We start from the raw sequence: 18,842 nt of genomic DNA, 5'->3' as shown, positions 1-18,842 counted from the left end.
TATTCTAAATTTTTGTTGGATGTAGGAGAGGACAGATTGCAAAGAATGAAGACAATGAAATTAACATTCCAGAAGACATGGTTCTCTCAGCAAGAACACTGGATGACTGCATTGATTATATCTATCCAGCATTTGACCACCCTGCAACATTATTCTCTAACAATTGTATCTTGGTTCCTCACAATGATACGATGAGAAGAATCAATTCTGCGTGTGTCAGACGCTTCCCTGGAACCATGAGGGAGTACTATTCTTTCAATTCTGTCACTGACGGAACAAATTCAACTCACTTCCCAACGGAATTCCTCGATTCAGTCGAGATTTGTGGTTTACCACCACACAAATTGGAGTTGAAGAAAGGATCTCCAATTGTTTTAATCAGAAACTTGCAACCCCCAAAGCTATGCAATGGAACGAGGTTGATTGTAGAACAGCTACACAATAATCTCATAGTTGCTAGAATCAACATGGGGGCCTACAAAGAAGATATTGTTCTAATTCCTAGGATGAAGATCAATTTGACAGAAGATGAAAACATTCCCATTAGGCGGAGCCAATTCCCTATTCTGTCGAGTTTTGCAATGACAATTCATAAGGCACAAGGACAAACCATGGAGAAGGTCTTGATATACCTTGAGAAACCAGTATTTCAACATGGCCAACTATATGTAGCTCTTAGCAGAGGAAAGGTGAAGGAACAAGTAAAAGTGTTCCTGAAAGATGGGACATCAACCAGGAATGTTGTGATTAAACAAAATGCTTTGTTGAGAAATGACTGCTGCATTAAGTGCTCAAATTTTCCTAAAGTCAATGAAAGTAGGCAAAACTGAAGGCAAAAAGCGATGCAGGAAGGAACTGAATGTCCAGAGTTTCGACACTTTTGATTATTGCTCCTCAGTTCAACAAGGGATGTTTAACACAGGAATCGCATTTCTGCACACAAAAGTTTAAAATGCTGCCCTCAGAAAAAGCTTCAAGGACACATTAAGTGACATGTAAAATCTTAACAGTTGTATTTGATTTTTGGATCGAAAGTTGCTGGAGCTGTTCTCATGCTTCACGATAAAGCTTGCAGATGGATTATTGCTGCAGGATATAAAACTACAGGCTTGCACATCTAGGGTATATGTATCAGGTACAGTTCAATTGTTGAGTCAATTATTGAGTAAATGATGATTGACGAGATATTGATGTTTGAGGATTTGGTGTTGGTAATGGCATTGCGTATCAAGGTTATGTGGTTAATTTCTGCCTTGTAGGAAATTATCGTTACCTTTTCTGTTGTTTGACATGAGTGTTACTTTCCACTTTGGTCTATTGTCGAGTTATATTGTTTGTAAGGATTGACTGCATTTTCCCAGGAGTTGCAGTGGAATTGAAAATTCTGTAACCATCAGTGAAAATCAACTTCAGATCTTAAGATGGATGAAAGGTCAGTATTTGAGATTATTTCAGACCCGTGCATTGTTTTTTTTTATCCATGATACAAATTTACTTCAGTTTTATCAGAATGCCCTAATACCATTCAAATGCTGCCTTTTTGTCTAGAGCTGTCACTGTCGCCTCATTTCTGGATCCGAGATATTTAGACTGAACGTCTTTGGGATCTGCGAGAAATAAATGAAGGACAGTAGGGAACAAGCAACACAACAAGAAATTGATAGAAAACACCGAAATTGGTATATGATACAAAAACTCTTTTTTATTTGTATGTTGATGGATTGACAGATAGAATTTTATAAATATCTACATTGAAATAAATATCTCCTTTTTTAAATTCATGCCCAGAAGCAGGAGCAAACAAGTTGCATGATGGTGAATGGACACTGTAAAGAGATGTTGAGAAGCAGCATGGAGCAGAAGTGAACAAGAGACAGAACAAGAAAGGACTGAACCTCTTGAGGAGCTTCAAAAATTATTGGAAGTTTGCATGGAACAAGAGACACAACAATAAGCTTCCAAATTAAATACAAAATGGTACATAATTGTGTAATGTTTTTTTTAAAATTATAGGTAAATGCATTTATATACATAATTGTCTTAAGAAGTTTATAAATGTCTACAATAGATGAAATTACCTTTACAAATTTATGAATATCTACATCGTGATAAATATCTTTCTCTTTTTTTTTCATCATGCAAAGAGATGGGAGCAATCGAGTTGCTGGATGTTCAAGGAACAACACAAAGCAACGTTGAGAAGCAGTAATGAGCAGAACAGCACAAGAGACGAGAGGAAGTTGCCAAAATACAGCCAGATCGGTACACGGTAGTACAATGTTTATAGAAGTTTCTCACCCCCCCCCCCCCCCAAAAACGCCGTTGGGGAAACAGACCCAACGGGTCTGCACTTGGTCTAGTTAATATATAAAATTCTCGTCCCATCCGTCCGGCTGGCGTCCGGCACCCTTTCTGCCTTTCGATTCGTTCCCGCCGTGCGATGTCACAATGCCCGATGCTCGCAGATGTCCAATCGCAATGCCCGATGCTCGCAGACGTCCAATCGGAATGGATCCATTTACATGTACGGCTTCCGGCCGCATTTCTTCCTTTGATTCCCTGCAACTCCGAAACCAGACGCAGAATCGCCGACATCTTTTCCATTTCGGTAGAGATTTCACTTTTCTTTCTAAGTATCCGCACCTCATTACATTTCGTCGTGTTTAAGTACACGTTTTTAATCAAATCCTTCCCCCCCCCCAATATTTCAAAACTAAACTGGCTTCTCACCCATAGAATCAGCACCAGCCCCAGCCCCTGCTGAACGTTCCATCGTGTGATGTCACAATGCCCGATGTTCACATATGTCCAATCGGAATGGATTCATTTACATATGCCTATGCAGGAGCCCCAGCCAATGGTGAACGTTCCATCGTGTGATGTCACAATGCCCAATGCTCAAAGACATCGTTGCCATAGTGACAGTACAGAGAAGGTTCACCAGACTGATTCCTGGGATGTCAGGATTTTCATATGAAGAAAGACTGGATAAACTCGCCTTGTACTCGCTAGATTTTAGAAGATTAAGGGGGTATCTTATAGAAACGTATAAAATTCTTAAGGGGTTGGATGGGCTAGATGCAAAAAAAATTGTTCCGGATATAGCGGACGACCAGAACAAGGGGTCAAAGTTTAAGGATAAGGGGGAAAGCAGAATCACAGACATCTTTTCCATTTCGGTAGAGATTTCACTTTTCTTTCTAAGTAACCGCTTCTCATTACATTTCGTCGTGTTTAAGTGTACGTTTTTAATCAAATCCTTCTCCCCCCCCCCCAATATTTCAAAAATAAACTGGCTTCTCACCCATAGAAGCAGCACCAGCCCCAGCCCCTGGTGAACGTTCCATCGTGTGATGTCACAATGCCCGATGCTCACAGATGTCCAATCGTAATGGATTCATTTACATATGCCTTTGCAGGAGCACAAGCACTTGGTGAACGTTCCATTGTGTGATGTCACAATGCCCAATGTTCAAATACATTGTTGCCATAGAGGGAGTACAGAGAAGGTTCACCAGACTGATTCCTGGGATGTCAGGACTTTCATATGACGAAAGACTGGATAGACTCGACTTGCACATGCTAGAATTTAGAAGATTGAGGGGGTATCTTATAGAAACGTACACAATTATTAAGGGGTTGGACAGGCTAGATGCAGGAAGATTGTTCCAGATGTTGGGGAAGTCCAGAACAAGGGGTCACAGTTTAAGGATAAGGGGTAAATCTTTTAGAACCGAGATGAGAAAAACATTTTTCACAGAGAGTGGTGAATCTCTGGAATTCACTGGCACAGAAGGTAGTTGAGGCCTGTTCATTGGCTGTATTTAAGAGAGAGTTAGATGTGGCCCTTGTGGCTAAAGGGATCAGGGGGTATGGAGAGAAGGCAGGTACAGGATACTGAGTTGGATGATCAGCCACGATCATATTGAATGGTGGTGCAGGCTCGAAGGGCTGAATGGCCTACTCCTGCACTTAATTTCAATGGTTCTATGTTTCCCTCTCTCACCCCTCTCCCTCTCCCACCCATCCCTCTCTCTCCCACCCTCCTTCCCTCTCTACGCCACCCCCTTCCCTCTCTCCACCCGCCCCCTTTCTCCTACCCCTCTGTCCCTCTTCCATCACTCCCCCTAGCCCTCTCCACCTCCCTCCCCCCTCTTCCACCTCTCCCCCTTCCCCCTCCACTCTCCCTCCCCACTCTTTCCCCCTCCCTCCCTCCTCCCCTACCTCCCCCCCCCCACATCTCTCTCCCCATCCCCCTCTCTCACCCTCTACCCCGCTCTCCTTTCCCTCCCAAATCTGTCCCGTTTCCACCAACTCCTCTCCCCTCTTCACACCCCCCCTCCCCCCACCTGTGTGTTTGCGGGGTGGTTAATGTGAGTTTGATGCCACAGCCCCCCCTCCCCCCCCCCCCGCAAAACGCCGTTGGGGAAACAGACCCAACGGGTCTGCACTTGGTCTAGTTAATATATAAAACTCTCGCCCCATCCATCCGGCTGGCGTCCGGATCCCTTCCTGCCTTTCGATTTGTTCCCGCCGTGCGATGTCACAATGCCCGATGCTCGCAGACGTCCAATCGCGATGCCCGACGCTCGCGGACGTCCAATCGGAATGGATCCATTTACATCCCCCCCCCCCCCACCCACCCACCCAATATTTCAAAACTAAACTGGCTTCTCACCCACAGAAGCTGCACCAGCCCCAGCCCCTGCTGAACGTTCCATCGTGTGATGTCACAATGCCCGATGTTCACATATGTCCAATCGGAATGGATTCATTTACATATGCCTATGCAGGAGCCCCAGCCAATGGTGAACGTTCCATCGTGTGATGTCACAATGCCCAATGCTCAAAGACATCGTTGCCATAGAGAGGGATTACAGAGAAGGTTCACCAGACTGATTCCTGGGATGTCAGGACTTTCATATGGATAAAGACTGCATAGACTCGGCTTGTACTCGCTAGATTTTAGAAGATTAAGGGGGTATCTTATAGAAACGTATAAAATTCTTAAGGGGTTGGACGGGCTAGATGCAAAAAAAATTGTTCCAGATGTTGGGGAAGACCAGAACAAGGGGTCAAAGTTTAAGGATAAGGGGGAAAGCAGAATCGCCAACATCTTTTCCATTTCGGTAGAGATTTCACTTTTCTTTCTAAGTATCAGCTCCTCATTACATTTCGTCGTGTTTAAGTACACGTTTTTAATCAAATCCTTCTCCCCCCCACCCCACAGTTTTTCAAACATAAACTGGCTTCTCACCCATACAAGCAGCCATTTCGGTAGACATTTCACTTTCCCTTCCAGCTATCCACTCCTCATTACATTTCGTTATGTTTATATCCATTGTTTTCATTAAAACCTCCCCCCCCCCCCCCACTCACTCATTTTGTCGCCTCCTGCTGGCCAGCGACCATAACGGCTGCTGGCGCCCGCAGCACAACCTCAAGCGACGCCATTTAAAACGGCCTTTCGGGAACGGCTCTACTTCGAGGACCACGTCTCCCGTGGGGGGCTGCGGGGAGGCAACGGCTGTGTTGGGGCATTACACTTTTAAGGCTCTGTGTGTGGGATGCTTCGTGTGTGTGATGCCGCCCCACAACCCCTCCCCCCCCCCCGCGTTGCCGAGACGGACCCGACTTCGACGACTTCAAGATACGCTATTTTAAGACGGCCGGGACCCGACTTCGACGACCACGTCTCCCCTGGGGGCTACAGGTAGGGACGGTCTTTATACACTTTTCCAACTCTGTGTGTAGGGGTGGTTAGTGTGTGTGATGCCGCCCCCCCCCCAGTGGGGGCTACAGGTAGGGTACGGCTGCGTTGGCTAAAGGGATCAGGGGGTATGGAGAGAAGGCAGATACATCACTCCCCCTACCCCTCCCTCCCTCCCCACTCTACCACTTCTCTCCCCCTTCCCTTCCACTCTCCCTCCCCAATCTTCCCCCTCTCTCCCCCACCCCTCTCCCTCTCCCTCCCTCCTCCCCATCTTCCCCATCCCCCCTCCCCCACATCTCTCTCCCCATCTCTCACCCCCTACCCCGCTCTCCTTTCCTTCCCATATCTATCCCTTTCCTCCTCCTCCCTCTCCCCTCCCTCCCCTCTTCTAACACCCCACCCCCCCGCAAACGCCGTTGGGGAAACAGACCCAACGGGTCTGCACTTGGTCTAGTTAATATATAATACTCTCGTCCCATCCGTCCGGCTGGCGTCCGGCACCCTTTCCTGCCTTTCGATTCGTTCCCGCCGTGCGATGTCACAATGCCCGATGCTCGCAGATGTCCAATCGCAATGCCCGATGCTCGCAGACGTCCAATCGGAATGGATCCATTTACATGTACGGCTTCCGGCCGCATTTCTTCCTTTCATTCCCTGCAACTCTGAAACCAGACGCAGATTCGCCGACATCTTTTCCATTTCGGTAGAGATTTCACTTTTCTTTCTAAGTATCCGCTTCTCATTACATTTCGTCGTGTTTAAGTGCACGTTTTTAATCAAATCCTTCTCCCTCCCCCCCCCCCCCCAAAATTTCAAAAATAAACTGGCTTTGCACACATAGAAGCAGCACCAGCCCCAGCCCACGGTGAACTTTCCATCGTGTGATGTCACAATGCCCAATGCTCAAATACATTGTTGCCCTAGAGGGAGTACAGAGAAGGTTCACCAGACTGATTACTGGAATGTCAGGATTTTCAAATGAAGAAAAACTGGATAGACTCGCCTTGTACTCGCTAGATTTTAGAAGATTGAGGGGGTATCTTATAGAAACGTATAACATTCTTAAGGGGTTGGACAGGCTAGATGCAGGAAGATTGTTCCGGATGTTGGGGAAGACCAGAACAAGGGGTCACACTTTAAGGATAAGGGGGAAATCCTTTAGGACAGAGATGAGAAAAACATTTTTCACACAGAGAGTGGTGAATCTCTGGAATTCTCTGCCACAGAAGGTAGTTGAGGTCAGATCATTGGCTATATTTAAGAGGGAGTTAGATGTGGCCCTTGGTGTATGGAGAGAAGGCAGGTACAGGATACTGAGTTGGATGATCAGCCATGATCATATTGAATGGTGGTGCAGGCTAGAAGGGCCGAACGGCCTACTCCTGCACTTAATTTCTTTGTTTCCCTCTCCTCAACCCTCTCCCTCCCATCACTCTCTCCCCCACCCCCTTCCCTCTCTACCCCACCCCCTTCCCGCTCTCCCCCCGCCCCCTTCCCCTACACCTCTGTCCCTCTTCCACCAGTCACCCTACCCCTCCCTCCCCACTCTACCACTTCTCTCCCTCCCTCACCCCTCTCTCTTCCCCTCCCTGTCCCACCCCTTCCCCTACCCCTCTGTCCCTCTTCCACCACCCCCCGTCCCTCTTCCACCACTCCCGCTACCCCTCCCTCCCTCCCCACTCTTCCACCTCTCCCCCTTCTCTCCTCCCCCTCTCCTCACCCATCTTCCATCCCTCTCTCCCCCACCCCTTCCCCTCTACCCACCCCCTTCCCCTCTCTCCCCCGCCCCCTTCCCCTTTGTCCCTCTTCCACCACTGCCCCTACCCCTCCCTCTCCCACTTCTCTTCCCTAGCCCCACCTCTCTCCCCTCCCTCACCCCCCCCCCCTTCCCCTCTCTCCCCCACCACTTCCCCTCTGTCCCTCTTCCACCACTCCTGCTACCCCTCTCCCCCACCCTCCCTCCCCTCTCTACCACTTCTCTCTCCCCCACTCCTCTCCCCCTCCAATTCCACACTCCCCCTCCCTCCACACTCTTCCCCTTCTCGCTCCTCATTCCCTATACCGTGCACAGTCTCTGTCTTTAAGAAGGAACTACAGATGCTGGAAAATCGAAGGTAGACATTAAACAAGCTGGATACACTCAGCGGGTGCGGCAGCATCTATGGAGCGAATTGAATGGTCAAACGTTTTTGGCCGATACCGGAAGCAGGGTTTCGGCCAAAAACGTTGCCCTTTTCCTTCGGTCCATAGATGGTGCTGCACCCGCTGAGTTTATCCAGCTTTTTTGTTGTTGTACCAGCCTCTCTCTCTGCCCTTTTCTCTTCTCACGACTGATGCACGCCCGCTCCAATCGCTCCCCCCCCCCCCTTCACCTCTCTCTCCCATTCTCTTCTCCCCACTCCCCCTCCCCTCTCATCCTCCTCCTCCCCTTCCACACAAAATATTTTTGTGGGGGCGGGTCCTCAGTGTGTGTGACTGTTTGTGGAGGCAGCCACGCGCTCTCCATTCAAGAAGATCGCTCATCTGTTTGTGGAGGCGCGTGCTTAGTATGTGACCAAAGATCTTATAGCGGAGCTCTCCGCAACAAGATCTTTGTGTGTGACGACACACGCTTCACCCCCCCCCCCCCCCCCTCCATCTTCCATCCCTCACTCCCTTTGGTGCAGGAGGCGCGTGCCATCATCTGACCGCTCAGCGAATATTCGAATTTTCACTAACCGTCATTCTGACTTTACTTGTGAAGAGAAAAGTCCTGAATTGCATTAGTCTGATGCAGGAAGATTGTTCCCGATGTTGGGGAAGGCCAGGACAAGCGGGTCACAGTTTAACGATAAAGGGGAAATCCTTTAGTACTGAGATGAGGAAAACATTTTTCACAGAGAGTGGTGAGTCTCTGGAACTCTCTGCCACAGAAGGTAGTTGAGGCCAGTTCATTGGCTATATTTAAGAGGGAGTTAGATGTGGCCCTTGTGGCTAAAGGGATCAGGGGGTACGGAGAGAAGGCAGGTACAGCATACTGAGTTGGATGATCAGCCATGATCATATTGAATGGTGGTGCAGGCTCGAAGGGCCGAATGGCCTACTCCTGCACTTAATTTCCATGCTTCTATGTTTCCCTCTCCTCACCCCTCTCCCTCTCTCCCACCCATCCCTCTCTCCCCCACCCCGCTTCTCTCTCTCCCCACCCCCTTCCTCTCTACCACCACCCCCTTACCCCTACCCCTCTGTCCCCCTCCCTCCCTCCACTCTTCCACTTCTATCCCCTTACCGGACGCCTCTCCCTCCCCCACCCCTCTCTCTTCCGCTCCCTTCCCCTCTCTCCCCACCCCTTCCCCTCTGTCCCTCTTCCAACCACTCCCCCGTCCCTCTTCTAACCACTCACGCTAACCCCCTCCTCCCCACTCTGCCACTTATCTCCAACTCTCTCCTCCCCCTCGTCCCATCCCCATTCCCCCTCTACCCGCACCCCCTTCCCTCTCCCCCCCACCCCCTTCCCACTATCCCTCTTCCATGCACTCCCCCTACCGCCTCTCATCCTCCCTCACCCACTCTTCCACTTCTCTCCCCCCTTCCCCTCCACTCTCCGTAACCACTCTTCCCCTCTCTCCCCCACCCCTCTACCCCCGCTCCTCCTCCCCATCCCCCACATCTCTCTCCCCATCTCACACCCCCTACCCCGCTCTCCTTTCCCTCCCAAATCTATCCCGTTTCCTCCTCCTCCTCTCCCCTCCCTCCCCTCTTCTAACCCCCCCCCCCCCCCCCCCCCGCAAACGCCGTTGGGGAAACAGACCCAACGGGTCTGCACTTGGTCTAGTATACATCTAAAATTAAAATAGAAGATAGTAAAATAAAAAATTTTTTAGATAACTGTAATCTTCCAAAACTGGACCTTTTGGAACAAGAGGAACTTGGAGCTCAAATTACAATCAAAGAAATAGGTGAAACAATAAAATCGTTGAAAAATGGTAAGACACCGGGACCAGATGGTTTTAGTAATGAATTTTATAAAAAATTTTAACGACCCCTTATTTATTTAATTTATACTCCCATGCTTTTAAAGAAAACAAACTACCTGAAACACTAGCAGAATCAACTATTACGCTTATTCCAAAAAAAGATAAAGATTTAGAAGATCCGGGCTCATACAGAGCTATATCACTTTTAAATACAGATCAGAAAATCTTAGCAAAGACTTTAGCAAGAAGATTAAGCAAATATATTAGTAAATTGATAAACCCTGATCAAACGGGGCTTATACCCAAAAGATATTCATTTAATAATTTGAGACGTCTGTTTAATATAATGTACTCACATAAAGTAGAGGAAGAAGATATATCAATTATTGATTTGGATGCAGAGAAAGCATTTGATCAGGTAGAGTGGCAATACTTATATAAAGTACTACAAAAATTTAATATGGGAGAGAATTTTATAACATGGGTAAAATTATTGTATGATAAACCGATGGCAAGAATTTTAACTAACATGTTATCTCAAAAATTTCAACTATCAAGGGGTAATAGGCAGGGATGTGCGTTATCACCCCTGCTATTTGCCCTTATGATAAAACCCCTGGCTGAAAGTATAAGAATTCATCCGAATATTCAGGGCTATAATACCAGGGACTCAAAGAATAAAATCTCATTATATGCAGACGATATACTTTTATATATTACAGTCACAAACGAGCATACCAAATTTATTCAATTAAATAGAGGTCTTTTTCTAGATATAGAATAAACTGGAATAAAAGTGAAATCATGACATTAAAACCTCAAGAACCTACACACTTATTGAAGTTCCCCTTTAAAATCGCAACAGAAAAATTTAAATATTTGGGTATTCAGATTACTAGAAAATATAAAGCATTATGATCTGGATGAAGGGGTGGTAAATTGGATTAGTAAGTATGCAGATGATACCAAGATAGGGGGTGTTGTGGATAATGAAGAGGATTTCCAAAGTCTACAGAGTGATATAGGCCATTTGGAAAAATGGGCTGAAAGATGGCAGATGGAGTTTAATGCTGATAAATGTGAGGTGTTACACCTTGGCAGGACAAATCAAAATAGGACGTACATGATAAATGGTAGGGAATTGAAGAATACAGTTGAACAGAGGGATCTGGGAATAACCGTGCATAGTTCCTTGAAGGTGGAATCTCATATAGATAGGGTGGTAAAGAAAGCTTTTGGTATGCTAGCCTTTATAAATCAGAGCATTGAGTATAGAAGCTGGGATGTAATGTTAAAATTGTACAAGGCATTGGTGAGACCAAATCTGGAGTATGGTGTACAATTTTGGTCGCCCAATTATAGGAAGGATGTCAACAAAATAGAGAGAGTACAGAGGAGATTTACTAGAATGTTGCCTGGGTTTCAACAACTAAGTTACAGAGATAGGTTGAATAAGTTAGGTCTTTATTCTCTGGAGCGCAGAAGGTTAAGGGGGGACTTGATAGAGGTCTTTAAAATGTTGAGAGGGATAGACAGAGTTGATGTGATCAAGCTTTTCCCTTTGAGAATAGGGAAGCTTCAAACCAGAGGACATGACTTCAGAATTAAGGGACAGAAGTTTAGGGGTAACATGAGGGGGAACTTCTTTACTCAGAGAGTGGTAGCGGTGTGGAATGAGCTTCCAGTGGAAGTGGTGGCGGCAGGTTCGTTGGTATCATTTAAGAATAAATTGGATAGGCATATGGATGAGAAGGGAATGGAGGGTTATGGTATGAGTGCAGGCAGGTGGGACTAAGGGGAAAAAAAATTGTTCGGCGCGGACTTGTAGGGCCGAGATGGCCTGTTTCCGTGCTGTAATTGTTATATGGTTATATGGTTATATGGTTATTATTAAACGCTAATTTCATACCTTTATTAAATAAACTTAATACGCTGATTAAATTTTGGAAAACACTTCCTTTATCATTATTAGGTAGAATAAATGCAATAAAAATGATCTTCCTACCACAATTACTATACCTATTTCAGTCTATACACCAAAATATATATATTTTTTAAATTAGACTCTAATATTACTAATTTTATTTGGGACTATAGGTCACATAGAATTACAAAAAAACACTTATGTAAACCAAAAGAGGTCGGGGGACTTTCACTTCCGAATTTTATGTATTATTACTGGGCAGTGCATATTAAGAATATAATTTATTGGCTGGATAGTTCTACCCAACAGACAGAATGGATAAAAATGGAGAAAGAGGATTGTCATCCTTGTAATATAGGAACGATCCTCTTCTCCCCCGAAAAAACTGAATAACACAATATATAAGAAGAACCCAATTATATATGGTACAATAAGAATTTGGAAACAAATAAAATTATCTTTAAAATTAAGAAATTTATCATTGTTAATGCCAAAAGCGAATAACCCTTTATTTAAACCATCTCTTATTGATAAAACTTATAACCAATGGGAAAGTCTCGGAATAAGAAGGATCGGGGATATATACGAAATTGGAAACCTACTATCATTCCAACAATTACAATTAAAATTTAAACTGAAAAACAACCAATATTTTAAATATCTTCAGATTTGCGATTTCATGAAAAAATATATACAAGGATATCAAAAAATAACTCCTGAATTATTGGAAGAAGCAATGAATATTGAAGCTGACTCACAAAAATTAATATCATATTTATATAATAGTATTCTAAATATAGACCTACCATCGACAGAGGTACTTAGAGAAGAGTGGGAACGGGAACTAATGATAATAATTACGAAGGTTATAACCATATAACTATATAACAATTACAGCACGGAAACAGGCCATCTCGACCCTTCTAGTCCGTGCCGAACACATAATCTCCCCTAGTCCCATATACCTGCGCTCAGACCATAACCCTCCATTCCTTTCCCATCTATATAACTATCCAATTTATTTTTAAATGATAAAAACGAACCTGCCTCCACCACCTTCACTGGAAGCTCATTCCACACAGCTACCACTCTCTGAGTAAAGAAAAGGTTACATTGGAAAAGTATTTGATATATATTCACAAATGTTCGATTAATGTAAGACATATTCTAATTCAATTTAAAATTTTACATAGATTATATTAATCAAAAACAAGATTGAACAAATTTTATCCAAATATATCCCCCATTTGTGATAAATGTCTATCCCAAAACGCAACTATAACACACTCCTTAGTCCCCTGCACAAAACGTTATAGATTTTGGAGTGATATTTTCAAAATATTTACAAAATTATTCAAGATAAGAATGGTACCTAATACTGAAATGATTATATTTGGAGTAATGGGAGATGGGAATAAATTGTACACATCTCAAAATTTATTTTTTAACTATGGTTTAATAATAGCTAAAAATTAATACTTAAATTTTGGAAAAATACATCAATACCAACGCTTAAAATGTGGATTGCAAATATGTTGGACACCGCACATCTTGAGGAAATGCGATTCCTCCTAATGGATAAATCAGACCAATTCATAACGAGTTGGTCTCCATTTGTCATCTTCTTGGAATCATATGGTGCAACACAATTGTAAAACTAACTGTCTCAGGACTGGACGAGGGTTGGTCAAGATTATAAACAATGATCTCCTTTTTTTCCCCCTTTCTTTATGTCTTAATCTCTTTTTTCTATTTTCTTTTCCTCAACTTTCTTCACTCATTCGTCTTTCTTCTTTTTCTTCACACACTATATATCTCACGCTTTTCTATCCTTTACTATCTAATTTATTTTTCTTATTCTAATCTTTCTTAAATATAACAAAAAAAATAAGCTGTACATAAAATGCATTATGCACATATATATTAGGAACTTTGGTGCCATATGATTGTACTTACTTCTAATAAAATAAAATCTTTAAAAAAAAATAAAAAAATTCTGTATTCTCCAATTTCTTCATTTTATTCAATGTTTTTTCATAAAACATGGAAAGAGGCCGTTCGACCCACCTTGCCCACCCTTTCCAGCTTGACAACATCTTTCCTATAATATGGTGACCAAAACTGAACACAATACAATATGCTCAATGCTCTGACTGATGAAGGCCAATGTACCGAAAGTCTTCTTGACCACCCTGTCTACCTGTGACACCACTTTCAAGGAGCTATGTACCTGCAATTGAATTTCGATCACAAAAATAATCTGTTTTTAAAAACACAGCAGGCATCTCTCCCACACGTGACGTTTAGGTCAATTATCCACAATAATGAACAAGAGATTGTGCATCTATCCGATCTATTCCTCTCATGATTTTACTCATCACCCCTCATCCTCCTGCGCTCCAAGGAATAGAGTCCAAGCCTACACAACCTCTCCCTATACTGCAGACCCTCTAAACCTGGCAACATCCTCATAAATTTCTCCGTGCCCTTTCCAGTTTGACGATATCTTTCCCATAACAAAGTGACCAAAATTGAACACAAAGCTCTAAATGTGGCCACACCAACGTCTTATACAACTGCAACATGATCGCCTAATCTCTATATTCAATACTCAATATATTCAATACTGATAAAGGCCAATGTGCCAAAAGTCTTTTTTGACAACCTTATCTCCCAGTGATGCCACTTTCAATGAACTATGTTCCTGTACTCATAGATCCCTCTGTTCTGCAACACTACCCAGTGGCCTACTATTCACTGTGTAGGTCCTGCTCATGTTAGACTTCCCAAATTGCAACATCTCGCATTTCTCTGTATTAAGTTTCATCAACCATTCCTCAGCCCACTGGCCAATCGATCGAGTTCCTGCTGCAATTTATCACAATCATCTGCAAAACTATCCACTTTTGTATCATCAACAAACTTGCTAATATTGCCCTGTATGTTCTCATCCAAATCATTGATGTAGATGACAAGCAGTAATGGGCCCAGCACTGAACCCTGAGGCACACCACTAGTGACAGGCCTCCAGTCCGAGAAGCAACCTTCCAACATAACCCTCTGCTTCCTTCCTTGAAGCCAATTTTCTATCCATTCAGCTATGTTTCCTTGGATGTCATAGATACTGACAGTGGAACAATTATATTTTTACAGTGAAGATTTAAAGGCCTATTAACCCAGTAAACATAGATACCATGCAATAAACAAAAAAGCAACAAATTAATAACACCAATATTATTGCATAAAAGCCCTGCAAGTGCATAAAAAGGTGAGGGGAATAGATCATGTAGTGAATCATGTAGATGGGGCATAGAAAGGGCATTTGGCCCTTCGAGCCAGCACCGCCATTCATTGTGATCATAGCTGATCATCCACAATCAGTAACCCGTGGCTGCCTTCTCCCCATATCCCATGATTCCACTAGGCCCAAGAGCTCTATCTAACTCTCTTTTAAATTCCTCCAATGAATTGGCGTCCACTGCCTTCTGTGGCACAGAATACCACCAATTCACAACACTCTGGGTGAAAAAGTTTTTTCTCATCTCAGTTTTAAATGGCCTCCCCTTTATTCAGACTGTGGCCACAACATTGGGAACATTTTCGCTGCAACTAGCTTGGCCAGTCCTTTTATAATTTTATGTGTTTCTATAAGACCCCTCTCATCCTAAAGTCCAATGAATACAAGCCCAGTCTTTCCAATCTTTGCTCATGTGACAGTCCCACCATCCCAGGGATTAACCTGGTGAACCTACGCTGCACTGCCTCATAGAAACATAGAACACATAGGGCAATACGGGCTGAAAAGATGAAGTATGGAGGGAAGCTGTCCAGGAATATAAAGGACAGTAAAAGCTTCTTTAGATATGTTAAGGGAAAAAGAGTAGCAAAGTCAAATGCGGGTCCCTTGAAGGCAGACACGGGTGAAATTATTATGGGCAACAAGGAAATGGCAGAAGAGTTGAATAGATACTTTGGATCTGTCTTCACTAAGGAAGACACAAACAATCTCCCAGATGTACTGGAGGACAGAGGATGGAGTGGTGGAGGCAGGTTCGTTGGTATCATTTAAAAATAAATTGGATAGGCATATGGATGAGAAGGGAATGGAGGGTTATGGTATGAGTGCAGGCAGGTGGGACTAAGGGAAAAAAAGTTGTTCAGCACGGACTTGTAGGGCCGAGATGGCCTGTTTCCGTGCTGTAATTGTTATATGGTTATAACAAAACTTAAAATTGTACATGAGTTTAAATATTTAGGAATCGTGATCGATTCACAGCTCTGCTTCAAACAACAGGTGAAAAGAACAGTAAGTTTAATAAAATTTAATTTGTCCAACTTTAGATATATTAGAAATAATTTAACTATTGATTCAGCCAAACTATACTTTAATGCAATGATTGTGCCATACATGACCTACTGTATAACAACTTGGTCACTGGCATGTAAGTCCACACTAAAGCCTGTTGAAATTGCTTAAAAACAAGCCCTAAAAACTCTTGACAAAAAGCCCAGAATGGACCATCACTGTAGCATCCTGAAGAAATTTGATCTGCTGAGCTGGGAAAACGTAATAAAATATTCGGACTCGATTTTGGTTTACAAAATCTTCCGTGGACTAGCCCCACCTCCGTTAAAGGACTTCATAAAGAAAAACACAAATAGGTCGACAAGAGCAGCCTCCAGGGGTGATTGTATAGTCCCGTTTAGGAAAAGTGTCTTTGGGCAGTCAGTATTTTCATATCGAGCGTCGCAGACCTGGAACGCGATACCATGCATCATACGGGATCTGCCAACCCTTACCTCATTTACCAAACATCTAAAAACATGCTTACTGCAAAATCAAAATTGCAATCATAATCTACCTTAAAATTATCCTATGGTACTCTTTTATTGCTACTTTTTTACTTTATTATTTGTTTTGTTTTTGTTTTTGTCTTTTGTTTTTACCTTGTTTGGGATGTGTTTACCTTGTGTGGGACTAAAGATGGAAATTAGCTACTGGCTACAATCTTGCATATTACATGCAAATGTTTATTAATATGCACTGTCCCTAATAAAAATCAATTCAAATTCAATATGGTTATATGATCTAAGGGGGTAGAGGAACTGAAATAAATTTTCATTAGGCGAGAAATAGTATTGGGTAGGCTAATGGGATTGAAGGATGATAAATCCCCAGGGGATACTCACTATCAAAACATGGAGGGGACGGGGGACACAATTTTTTGGTGGCCACGCGCGCATGCGCACAATCACACACACGTGCGAGGCTTCGGAGGCTCAATCCAGCGCTAAAAACTGAGATTTTAAAATCGGGATCACACAAACTTTGGGGGGGGTGTCCCCCACCTCTCAAAACATGGGGGGGGACGTGTCCCCTCTGGTCCCCCCGGGTTTTCCGCCCCTGGCCTGATGGTCTGCATCCCAGGGTCCTCAGGGAGGTGTGAGGAGATATATAAATAGAACCGCTTGGATAGTGACTTTTATATAAGCTAGGTAATTTGCAAAAGAAAAACTTAAGGTTTTCATGAACTGAAACAAAATGCAAACAGCCACATACACACAGGCAAAGATGAATCAAAACATGGAGGCCTGAACCTGAACCGGCTTAGCTTAGGTTTATTGCTGAGGCAATTATAGCACTGGAGGGAATTGTATTTTGTATGATTGTGTTGGAAAATGGATAACTGAAAAGGGGCCTCTTCTTATGCCAGAGGTCAGTTGCTCTTTTCGTTGTGGACATTCTTGAGCTGTGAGGTTTGTGCTGAGTTTGAGATATGGTTCAGGGCTGAGAGATAATAGGCCCTGTAGTTAGCCTTGGCTATGTTGAATTAGGATGTATGTGAAGGGGAGTCGTTGCTTGGAGAAGAAGATAATTTGTAATATTTGTAAAAGGCCTTGTAGAGAGATTGGAAATACAGCTCCAGAGATAGCAGGGAAAGGGGAGGCTGTAAGTTAAGCTGTATGAAGTATGTAAGTTAAGTGAATGAAGCTGTATCCTGGAACCAAACACTAATTAAGTAAGTTGACAGATTTACGACCCATGTATGCTTGGTTGGGATGGGTATGGGTTTTGAACTTAGAAACTGTAATTCAGCAAACTTATATAATTAATGTTTTAAAGACATAGGTAAAAGTATTTCAAACTATGAAATTGTAGTAAAACAAATTATGAAATGTATTGCCTTAGTAGAAAGGTACATTTTAGACTTATAGAAGTTGTTTAGCACAATTAGAACTTGGAAACAAATAAAACAGAATCTAAAATTAAGAAATCTATCTCTTTTATCGCCAATAGTAAATAATCCGTCGTTTAAACCCTCTAGTATAGATAAATCATTTACACAATGGGAAAGAATAGGAATCAAAACGCTCGGAGACTTGTATGAATTTAGAAAATTACTATCATTCCAACAATTACAGCTGAAACATAATTTGACAAATAATCAATATTTTAAATATTTTCAAATATGTGACTATCTGAAAAAATATACAAAAGACTATTGTAATATGCTGAAAAAAGTTACTTTTATAACTACTAAACCAGGTTCGCTTCTTAATAAACAGACACCACACAAACTGTTTGGTAGACCAGTTCAAAACTTTACTTAATATCGGCCGATGGATGGGAGCGAGAATTCCAGCTAAGTGACCAATGTAGACACTCGACTGTCCTCGGACCACTTCTCTGAACAACAGAATTACATTGCATTAAATAGGGTTTTTTTGTCCCCTTAGCACATTCCACAGACATTAGTCATGGTCAGAGGTACAGGAAAAGGTTTCCACAGAATGCATCACATCAAAGGCATTTTGTTTACATGGTACAAGATATACTAAAAACATTGGCCATTTGGTTTAGGTCATTTTATCTTCAAAGAGATCACCCTAGCTCTTTCGCTGCTTCCTCTCTGTCACTTGGTCCCTCATAAACATAGGACACTTGGTTTACGGCATCTTATCTTTCTACTTCCCTGGTTCCTCTCTCGTCACTTGGTCCATCATAAACATTGGCCATTTGGTTTACGACATCTTATCTCAAAGAGATCTCTCTAGCTTCTCCTCTCTGCTTGTCACTTGGGAGACAATGTTATAGGATTTATTATCTCACACACCGCAACCTGAGGCAAGCCTAATTTGAGACTAAATATAAGGTGTAAGCTAGCCCAGAAGTCAATTTAATATCTTCTTATATTTTTAACTAAAATTCGGCTTCATCAATGCCTCCAGACTTACTGGACGAAGCAAT

The sequence above is a fragment of the Amblyraja radiata genome, chromosome 20 (assembly GCF_010909765.2).
Source record: "Amblyraja radiata isolate CabotCenter1 chromosome 20, sAmbRad1.1.pri, whole genome shotgun sequence".
NCBI classification, from domain to species: Eukaryota; Metazoa; Chordata; class Chondrichthyes; order Rajiformes; family Rajidae; genus Amblyraja; species Amblyraja radiata.
Note: the sequence above shows the minus strand (reverse complement) of the source record.